The 11,437-nt window shown below is 47.6% G+C and overlaps 1 pseudogene across 1 annotated transcript; it reads right to left on the bottom strand.

Moving 5' to 3' along the window:
- Window positions 1-699: 699 nt before the first annotated feature.
- Window positions 700-5,045, bottom strand: LOC147124672 (uncharacterized; annotated as a pseudogene). Its single transcript, XR_015078791.1, has 2 exons — window positions 4,972-5,045; window positions 700-2,919 (listed from the first exon to the last, which is right to left on the bottom strand). The product of XR_015078791.1 is annotated as an uncharacterized LOC147124672 (transcript).
- Window positions 5,046-11,437: the final 6,392 nt, after the last annotated feature.

The following is an 11,437-nucleotide window of genomic DNA, read 5'->3' on the forward strand; positions in this document are numbered from 1 at the left end:
CTCCTTTCACCCCTACTCTCCCACCCCCCCTCACCCCAACTTCTCTTTCACCCCTACTCTCCAACCCCCTCACCCCAACTCCTCTTTCACCCCTACTCTCCCACCCCACTCACCCCAACTCCTCTTTCACCTCTACTCTCCCACCCCCCTCACCCCAACTCCTCTTTCACCCCTACTCTCCAACCCTCACCCCAACTCCTTTCACCCCTACTCTCCAACCCCCCTCACCCCAACTCCTCTTTCACCCCTACTCTCCAACCCCCCTCACCCCAACTCCTCTTTCACCCCTACTCCCCAACACCCCTCACCCCAACTCCTCTTTCACCCCTACTCCCCAACACCCCTCACCCAAAGACCTCTTTCACCCCTACTCTCCAACTCCCTCACCCCAACTCCTTTCACCCTACTCTCCAACCCCTCACCCCAACTCCTTTCACCCCTACTCTCCAACCCCCCTCACCCCAACTCTCCTACACCCCTCACCTGAGCTCTCCAACCCATCTCTCCTATTTTCAAATGATTCTGGAGGTACTTCTAGTTGGGATCTTTCTTTATTCTGTCCACTCGAGGAGTGTGATAACAGACTTTCTCCTGTTAATATAGAGCTGGAGTATTGGGCCATGATGTGTTTACTTGTTCATCTTGTTGACTCCAAAAATTAATTCTTGTGGTTTCAGACACCAGATAATCAAGCTCACAACAGATTGTCTTTCACTGACTTTATTAACAGCACTGCAAAAATAGAGAGTATAGTTACCCGATCCGAAGAACAGAGATAATACAGCGGATTCAGAGCTCTCTTCTCCCCAGGTCTGTTCTAACAAGCTGCGACTACACTGGTGATATTTACATTTAACTTGTTTATTACATTATTGACCTGGCCCTGCCCAAACCATAACCACAAGGATATCTGTCATTGTTCTGACTGTGACCACAAGGCTGTGTCACTATCACACACACACACCGTTTCCTTCTTTCACATCTCCATACACAGACCATCTCTTTACACAATTGCAGCCGACATGAGCAAGTTCGTGAGGCTCATTAAAAGACACACTCATTTCATGACAGCAAAGGTTACACTGGGACAAATCTTCAGTTATTTTCCATTACAGGCAAAATGCCGAGTGGTCTTGCAGCACATGGCACCTTAACAGTGATTCATCAGCCTACAATATAGAGCTGGAGGATGGGCCGTGATCTGTTTACTTGTTCATCTCTTGTTCAATACATTTGCTGAGTGCATTTAAATTGAAAACCCAGGTTCTGAGGTGTGATGCTCTATTCACACATCGAAGGTGAGAGAGATGCTGTGGGTCACACGCTAAGCCCAGTCGCTGAAAGTGATTCACAGACTTGGTTTTGTGTTTAGTGATCCCGGGCATGTTACCGGTACCTTCCCTGGATACCAAGGGTAGGAGAGGCACTCTGGAAGATATGGGGAGCTGAGACTTGTCCATGAGAGTAACCGAAGGTATGAGAAGTGAAATAATCTCGAGTTAGAAAGGAGAAAAGGCCCAAAAATGGAGCAGTCGGTAACAGGACATCAATTCGTTCTCCTCTTAACTTGGAGAAATCAAATACTCGACACACTGTGTGTTTGATACAAAGCTGATTTATTTGACAGGTATCAAAATATTAAAATCCAACCTAGTTATAGGGGTTATTAACATCAGCAGAAACAAACCCCACCTGTCAGGATGAACATGGTTCAGTCCTGGATGTGATTAACAGCAGCAACAACAGCAGAATCCAACCCCTGCAGTCACTTGTGAACTCGCTGGTGTTTCAGCAGGTTGGATGACTGAGTGAATCACTTCCCACACACGGAGCAGGGAAATGGCCTCTCCCCAGTGTGAATATCTCGGTGTCCCCGAAGGTGGGATGAACGAGTGAATCCCTTCCCACATGTGGAGCAGGTGAACGGCCTTTCCCCAGTGTGAGCGCTTTGGTGTTTCAGCAGATCCCTTCTGCTTTTAAAGCTCTGATCACAGTCAGCACAATTAAATGGTCTCTTATCAGTGTGAACAAGTTGATGTACAGCGAGGGTGGATGACTGAATGAATCCCTTCCCATACGTGGAACAGGTGAACGGCCTCTCCCCGGTGTGAGTGCGTTGCTGTTGCGTCAGATGCGTTTTGCTATTAAAGCTCTTCTCACAGTCAGAACATTTAAACGATCTCTTATTAGAGTGAACAAGTTGGTGTGCAGTGAGGCTGGAGGAGTTAGTGAATCCCTTCCCACACACGGAACAGGTCAATGGCCTCTCCCCAGTGTGAATACGCCGGTGTGTCAGAAGGTGGCATAATTTAGTGAATCCCTTTCCACACACGGAGCAGGTGAACGGTCTCTCCCCAGTGTGACTGCGTCGATGAGTTTCCAGCTTGGATGGGTAATTGAATCCCTTCCCACAGTCCCCACATTTCCATGGCTTCTCCATGGTGCGGGTGTCCTTGTGTCTCTCCAGGTTGGACGATCAGTTGAAGCCTCGTCCACACACAGAACACGTGTACGGTTTCTCCCCGCTGTGAACAGTGCGATGTTTTTTCAGGCTGTGTAACTGGTTAAAGCTCTTTCCACAGTCAGTGCACTGGAACACTCTCACTCGGGGGTGTGTATCTCGGTGCTTTTCCAGTCACACTGATGTTTGAAATCTTTCCCCACAGACAGAACAGACAAACATTTCTCCTTCCGCATTCAAAGGCTGATGATATTCAGGTCCTGATGAATTGAGTGACTCTGTCAGATCTTGATGTGATGTTTGGTTTGAGTTTGTGGTCTGTAAATGCTGCCCTTCTCACAGCCTGTAAAAGGAGTTTACAAAAGCCATGATGATTTTCATGTCCTGATGAATTGAGTGACTGTCAAATCTTGACGGTGTTTGAGTTCCCCGTGTGCAAATCCTCCCCTTCTAATACCCTGTAAAAGGAGTTTACAAAAGTCATCACTAAGTACAGGCAATTCTAGTTTCTATGGAAAATTATTTCCTCTCTTGTTCCCCAAAAGCTGTAAATCCCCTTCCCTGTGCTGAAATCCAAACCCCTCACATCATCTCCAACATTTTTTCCTCTGCACGCATTTTTCTTCGTCCCCTGAAGGTGCTGACTCTGGCTGGGTTCAGTTCTACACTCACTGGTTCCCCTCTCTCTCCTCCCCTGAAGGTGCTGACTCTGAATGGGTTCAGTTCTATACTCACTGGTTCCCCTCTCTCTCCTCCCCTGAAGGTGCTGACTCTGAATGGGTTCAGTTCTATACTCACTGATTCCCCTCCCTCTCCTCCCCTGAAGATGCTGACTCTGGCTGGGATCAGTTCTACACTCACTGTTTCCTCTCCCTCTCCTCCCCTGAAGGTGCGGACTCTGGCTGGGTTCAGTTCTACACTCACTGGTTCCCCACCTTATGAACTGCTTCGGGCATTTTGTTAAACACACACACAGCAGACACACATTAATCTAAAGGGGGATCACTGACATACGAGCAGCCAGCGGTGTGGAGCCTCCTGAGAGTCCGGCCCCTTTCCACCCAGTATTTACAGGAGCTGTGTCATGGAAAAGAGTCTAATTGAAATCAGTGATATAGTTATTCACACAAACCAAGCCCCAAAATAATGAATAATTTCTCCTTTATTTATCGACACTCCCTGACCAGTCACCATTTCTCCTTCATTTACAGATACTCGCTGACTCGTCGCCATTTCTCCTCCATTTGCAGACGCTCCCTGACCAGTCACCATTTCTCCTCCATTTATAGAGGCTCCCTGACCATTTTCCTTCATTTACACTCCCTGACCAGTCACCATTTCTCCTCCATTTACAGATGCTCCCTGACCAGTCTCCATTTCTCCTCCATTTACAGACGCTCCCTGACCAGTCTGCATTTCTCCTCCATTTACAGACGCTCCCTGACCAGTCGCCATTTCTCCTCCATTTACAGACGTTCCCTGACCAGTCTCCATTTCTCCTTCATTTACAGACTCTCCCTGACCAGTCCCCATTTCTCCTCCATTTACAGACACTCCCTGACCAGTCGCCATTTCTCCTCCATTTACAGACGTTCCCTGACCATTCACCATTTCTCCTCCATTTACAGACGCTCCCTGACCATTCACCATTTCTCCTCCATTTACAGACGCTCCCTGACCAGCCACCATTTCTCCTCCATTTGCAGACGCTCCCTTACCAGTCCCCATTTCTCCTCCATTTACAGACTTCCTATCTGTCTCGGAGTTTGGCGCGGGGCCCCTTTGCTGAGCGAATCGGGAGAAACCGGGAAGCGGCGGGCGGATAATGTTGAGTGTTTTAATAATGGGGCCTGGGGCCGCACTCGGGGTGTGAGCAGCCCGCGTCCCTCCGGGGTTTATTTACTTTATTTTTTTTTCTTTATGTATTTATTTATGTTGTTCACAAGTCTACAGTCATCTATTACATTGTCATACAGGTGCAGAAGAATTACAAAAGGTAGCAGCACAAAACATTCCACACAAGTTTCACCTCTTGCACAAGTATTGCAAATCTAGCCCAATGCCAGTTAACCAAACTTCAGTGTTGCTTACGCACAAGGTGGACAGATGGTCAAGCAGAAATCTCACTGGATCAGAACAGTGGATTTAGGTTTGCTCATCATTCCATACTCCACAGACCACGAGCAAAAGGCCAATAAGTCAACATCATACAAAGATAGTTTATATCTGCAGGCATAGACTATATTTTCAATAGCTCTCCATCGCGCAATTCAATGACCCATATTGCAAGACTGCTGTCAATGAATCTTTCAAGGGTAGACAGGCATCCAGTGCAACAACCAGTCATCTTCAGTAACGACACGAGGAGCCAGTTAGTTAAACCGCTCCCTGAGCTCGGGGTGTGAGCGGCCTGCGTCCCCCCGGGGTTCATGAACCCGCTCCCTGAGCTCGGGGTGTGAGCGGCTCGCGTCCCCCCGGGGTTCATGAACCCGCTCCCTGAGCTCTCGCACCTGATGTGTCAGCGGCTGCTGCCAAGGTCCGCGCATGCTCAGCTCACACTGCCCGGGTGATTGACGTGAGCTCCGGACCAATAGGAAGAGCGGGGCGGGACTGGAGGACCGAGCGGGCGGCGGGTTCTCCAATCAATCGAAGTGTGTGAGGGGCGGGGTTTGACCTTTAAACCGGAACAACAGAAGGTGAGCTGCGCATGCACGGACCTTGGCAGCAGCCGCTGACACATCAGGTGAGAGAGCTCAGGGAGCGGGCTCATGAACCCCGGGGGGACGCGGGCTGCTCACACCCCGAGCTCAGGGAGCGGGTTCATGAGCCCCGGGGTGACGCGGGCCCCTCACACCCCGAGCTCAGGGAGCGGGTTCATGAACCCCGGGGGGGACGCGGGCAGCTCACACCCCGAGCTCAGGGAGCGGGTTCATGAACCCCGGGGGGACGCGGGCCGCTCACACCCCGAGCTCAGGGAGCGGGTTCATGAACCCCGGGGGGACGCGGGCCGCTCACACCCCGAGCTCAGGGAGCGGGTTCATGAACCCCGGGGGGACGCGGGCCGCTCACACCCCGAGCTCAAGGAGCGGGTTCATGAACCCCGGGGGGACGCGGGACGCTCACACCCCGAGCTCAGGGAGCGGGTTCATCAACCCCGGGGGGACGGGGGCCGCTCACACCCCGAGCTCAAGGAGCGGGTTCATGAACCCCGGGGGGACGCGGGCCGCTCACACCCCGAGCTCAAGGAGCGGGTTCATGAACCCCGGGGGGACGCGGGCCGCTCACACCCCGCGCTCAGGGAGCGGGTTTATGAACCCCGGGGGAGGCTGTGAGATTCTCAGCAGCTCAGCTCTGCTCGGTGCTGTGTGAACGGGCTGCTCCACACCCCGGCTGCTCACGGGGAATGCCAGTGCGGAAGGCCCAGGGTGGAAGACCCAGAGGAGAGGGTCCTAGGCGGGAGGCCCAGCACGGAAGACCCCAGGCGGGGTGCCTAGGGCGGAGCGGCTGGTCGCCAGAAGCGGAGTCGGGAGATGCTGTGGGTGAGCATGCTGCACTGTTTCTAAAGTTGAAGAACGGTCTCTGGCCCGAATGAGTTCCAGCGGCCCCGCCTGTGCTCCGTTTGGTGGCAGCTGTGAGGCTTTGTTTCGGTGATGGGATCAGGTTTGTGCACTGCCATTTTGGTGGAGGAAAGACAGACTGTTCCCATCTATAGTATGGTGCTTGAGCGGCCATAAGATGGGAAAAGAGAACGGGATAAAAGTGAAAAAGGAAAAGGAAAAGGAAAATAAAAGAAAGATAAAAGGCAAAACAAAGTAATATCGGCAAGGAATAACGAATGTCTTGATGGCTGGGTCCTGTGAGTGATAACCGCAAGAAGAAGGAAATTTGATTAGTCGTTTTCCTCTTTTACGGGATTTGAGAGAGTGGTCGGCTTCCTTTCTGTGGAAAGGTTGAAGACTGTGGATAAGGATTATGACATTATATGGTTGGATAACATCAAGTGAAGATGAGGAGTTATTAGAGTGCCAATAGGACTGGCGTTGAACTGGTATTACTTGTTTTTGAAGAAGTTTCGGGTCCTGGTTAAAAGCAGTTTACTTGAAGTCTTAAGTGATTTTTTGATATGGTTGTAGGATTTTGTATATTGTGGTGTTATTTAGTGTTAAAGCCTTCCTTAATCGAACGAACGCTCTAGTGAACGCACTCATGCGGATACAAATATATGCACGCATACACAATGGAACTTACGTTCGACCGAATGAAGGGCCCTCGCTCCCCAGGATGAAGGCCCGCTTGGTGAGCGTGGAGCCTGCCGGACAGATGAACGAACACATAGGCATGCACGCAGATAGAAATGGCACACATGTACGCAGTCATGCACATGGAACTTACGCTTGAGCGAACGAACGGACAAATGGAGGAATGAATGATTGAGCGATGCCAGTTGGACTGGCGTGTACGGATTCTTGGTTTATTAAATAGTTGCAGTTTGTACTGTAAATGTTATTGATTTACCAGTAAAATTTATTGTTGTATTTATATTGGACCATAATTGGTCAATGAATGTAATGGATTTACTATGTAACTGATGAAAAAAAAATGAACTCTGGGGGGACGCGGGCTGCTCACACCCCGAGTGCGGCCCCAGGCCCCATTATTAAAACACTCAACATTATCCGCTTCACACATGCCCGGGGTGGGCCTGAGGCCCCGAACAAGAGTCTCCGGGCCGGGCGTTTGCCCCGAGTGGGGTGGCAGCTGCGGGGCTTTCTCCCCGGGGGGGTGGGGGGGAAGAAGAAGAAGTAGTTGTTCACCTTGATAGATCTTTTAAATGTGCTGACTGTGAGAAGAGCTTTAAAAGCGCAAAGGATCTGCTGATGCACCCAACGGGTTCACACTGGGGAGAGGCCATTCACCTGCTCCGTGTGTGGGAAAGGATTCACTCTATCATCCAGTCTCGAGGCCCACCAATGCACTCACAGCGGAGAGGCTGTTCACCTGCTCTCTGTGTGGGAAGGGATTCACTACTTCATCCAACCTGCAGACACACCAGTGAGTTCACACTAGGGAGAATCCGTTCACCTGCTCCGTGTGTGGGAAGGGATTCACTCGATCATCTTACCTGGTGAGACACCAGTAAGTTCATAAGTGACTGTAGGGGTAGGATTCTGCTGTTAATCACATCCTATGTTTGTTTCTACCAATGTTATTAACCCCTATAACTGGGCTGTGTTATGTTTGTTATTTCTCCAAGATAAGGGACGAATTGATGTCCATTTTAGGTCCTTTTCTCCTTTTGAACTCTAGATTAGTTCAGTTCTCATACCTTCGGTTACTCTCATGGACAAGTCCCAGCTCCCCATACCTTCCAGAGTCCCTCTCCTAGCCTTGGTATCCAGGGAAGGTATCGGTAACACGCCCAGGATCACTAAACACAAACTCAGTCTGTTAATCACTGTCAGCTACTGGACTTAGTGTGTGCCCCACAGCATCTCTCTCACCTTCGATGTGTGAATAGAGCATCACACCTCAGAACCTGGTTTTAAATTTATTCAGCAAATCTATTTAACAGAAGCTTGCAGGGTGATGAGGCAGTGTTGAGGTGCTGCTGTATCAGCCAGTGGCTCAGTGGGCAGCACTCTCGCCTCTGAGTCAGAAGGTTGTGGGTTCAAGTCCCAGCCCAGAGACTTGAGCACAAGAACCTAGGCTGACACTCCTGTGCAGTACTGAGGGAGTGCTGCACTGTCGGAAGTGCCGTCTTTCAGATGAAACATTAAACCGAGGCCCCGTCTGCTCTCTCAGGTGGAAAAGATCCCATGGCACTATTGAGAAGAAGAGCAGGGGAGTGATCTCTGGTGTCCTGGCCAATATTTATCACTAAAATAAAACAGATTATCTGGTCAGTATCACATTGCTGTTTGTGGGAGCTTGCTGTGCGCAAATTGGCTGCTGCGTTTTCTACATTACAGCCAATGAAGTACTTTTGAAGCGTAGTCACTGTTGTAAAGTGTTTTGGGATTCCGGAGGTCATGAAAGAGGCTGTATAAATGCAAGTCTCATCTTTACTCTGCATTGAGCCTGTAATGAAAATAACTGAAGATTTGTCCCAGTGTAATCTTTGCTGTCATGAAATCAGTGTGTCTTTTAATGAGCCTCACGTCCTTGCTCATGTCGGCTGCAATTATGTAGAAAGGGGATGTGTAAAGAGATGGTCTGTGTAAGGAGATGTGAAACAAGGAAACTGTGTGTGTGTGTGATAGTGACACAGCCTTGTGGTCACAGTCAGAACAATGACAGATATCCTTGTGGTTATGGTTTGGGCAGGGCCAGGTCAATAATGTAGCAAACAAGTTGAATATAAATATCGCCAGTGTTTTTCGGGTCGGGTAACTATACTCTGTCTGTATCTTTGTAGTGCTGTTAATAAAGTCAGTGAAAGACAATCTGTTGTTGTGAGCTTGATTATCTGGTGTCTGAAACCACAAGACTCAAATTTTAGAGTCAACAAGATGAACACCAAACACATCACGACCCAGTACTCCAGCTCTATATTCACATGAGAAAGTCTGTTATCACACTCATCGAGTGGACAGAATAAAGATCCCAACTCAAAGATCCTCTGGAATCATTTGTAAATACCTTTCAAATCCTGACTGATATCAATTGTCAGTGTACGTTCCATTGAAGTCAATGGTTGATGAGAGAGGGGCTGGAGAGTAGGGGTGAAAGAGGAGTTGGGGTGAGGGGGTTGGAGAATGTGGTGATTATTCTTTGTTAGTAAGAAGTATTGTGATTGGTTGTTTGTTTCCTGCCTTGGGATATATGCTGTAATCTCATTGGTAGTTGATGTCATGTGATTTGTGGTGGCCATCTTAAATTCAGTTCTTTCTAGCTTTGGTTGGGTCTGGGTGTGGAAAGATGTGCTACAGGATTTTAAAGTTAATAAAGCCTAGATTAGAAAGGCAAATCTATTCTTTATTTCAATTTATTAACTTTGTCAGAATGGAGCGATATCTTCAACCAGAACGATTCAATGCTGACCCTAATTCTGCTGGAGTGGATGATAAATGGAAACACTGGTATTGTACATTTTAAAAACTTTTTGGGCGTGTTGGATCAAGAGTCTCTAAATAAGTTGAATATGCTGATCAACTACATTGCTCCGGATGTGTATAAGTATATTTTGGACTGTAAAACTTACGAAGTGGCTATTTCTACATTGGAAAAGATTTTTGTTAAACCAAAGAATGAGGTATTTGCACGTCACCTTCTATCTGCCCGTAGGCAGCAGGTGGGAGAATCTTTGGATACTTATTTACAAGCACTTCAGTGCCTTAGTGTTAACTGTAATTATAAGGCCGTGACGGCTGAAGAATATAAGGAAGAATCGGTACGGGATGCTTTTATTAATGGATTACTGTCTAGATCAATTCGTCAGCGGTTGTTAGAAAATAAGACTTTGGATCTTAGTGCTTTTGAGCAAGCTTCTACATTGGATGTGGCTCAGAGAAGTTTGGATTCTTATGCTTTTTTTAATCGGCCTGTGACTGGTTTCGGCAGTTCCGGATGAAAAGGAATTATGTGGACTTAATAGGAGTGGTTTACTAGATTCTGAAACAGTTTCTACTTCAGCGGCTGTTGCCTCTAGGATTCAGAAGTGTTATTTTTGTGGGAACGTCCGGCACCCTCGTCTGAAGTGTCCTGCTCGGGAGGCTGTGTGTAGTAAATGCGGCAAGAGAGGTCATTACACACGTGTGTGTAAATCATCAGGTTCAATTACCTCCTCTGTGACTATTCAGCCTTTAGATAGGGCGTTTATTGCATCAATTTCTGCTGCATTTGCTCATGGCCTAATCAAAGCTATAGTTACGGCCCAAGTTAATGGGTTGGAAGTGAAGGCCCTTATAGATACGGGCAGTACCGAGAGTTTTATAAGTCTTCAGTTTGCGAAGGAGAAGCATTTGAAAATTTCGCCTGTTACGTATCAGGTGTGTATGGCTCAGATGACTCTCACTTCCCAAGTAGCTGGTTGTTGCCTTGTGAAATTGATTCTTCTAGGTAATACGTATACTGATATACGCCTATCTGTTTTGCCTAATCTCTGTGCGGATATTTTGATTGGTCATGATGTGCTTCAGTTACACGAGTCTCTTAGTCTTTCATTTGGAGGGACTAAGCCACCTTTTATCTATTTGTGGATTAACCTCTTTATCCATTTCTCCATTATCACTTTTTTCCAATTTGATGCCGGATTGTAAGCCAATTGCTACCAAGTCAAGAAGGTATAGCAGTCCGGATAGAGAATTTATTAATTCTGAAGTTCCAACGTCTCTTATTGGAAGGAATCATTGAACCTAGTTGTTCGCCTTGGCGAGCACAGGTAGTTGTCACGACTAACGAGAGACATAAGAAACGAATGGTGATAGACTATTCCCAAACTATTAATAGGTATACTCAATTAGATGCATACCCCTTGCCTAAGATTGATGAGCTTATCAACAAAGTATCTCAGTATAAGGTTTTTAGCACTATTGACTTAGAGTGCTTATCATCAGATTCCTATTAAGGATCAACCATTTACGGCCTTTGAGGCTGGTGGAAAGCTGTATCGGTTTTGCCGAATACCATTTGGTGTTACTAATGGTGTTGCTTGTTTTCAACGAGCAATGGATGCTTTTATAAGTGATAACTCTCTCTCTCTGACACCTTTTCATACTTAGATGACATCACAGTGTGTGGCAAATCAAGGGTGGAGCATGATTCTAATTTAAAAAGATTCCTTCAAGCTGCGGAAAAAGTTGGTTTAACTTTTAATATAGAGAAGTGTATCTTTTCGACCACTGAGGTAAATCTATTGGGGTATATTATCTCGGGGAAACAAGATTAAACCAGATCCAGAACGTCTGCGACCATTGATTGATTTACCTTGTCCTACTAATTCTAAGGCTTTGCAACGAGTTGTTGGACTGTTTTCTT

Source organism: Somniosus microcephalus, chromosome 1, assembly GCF_052327205.1.
Source record: "Somniosus microcephalus isolate GS21.2 chromosome 1, FLI_Smic_1.0, whole genome shotgun sequence".
Taxonomy (NCBI): domain Eukaryota; kingdom Metazoa; phylum Chordata; class Chondrichthyes; order Squaliformes; family Somniosidae; genus Somniosus; species Somniosus microcephalus.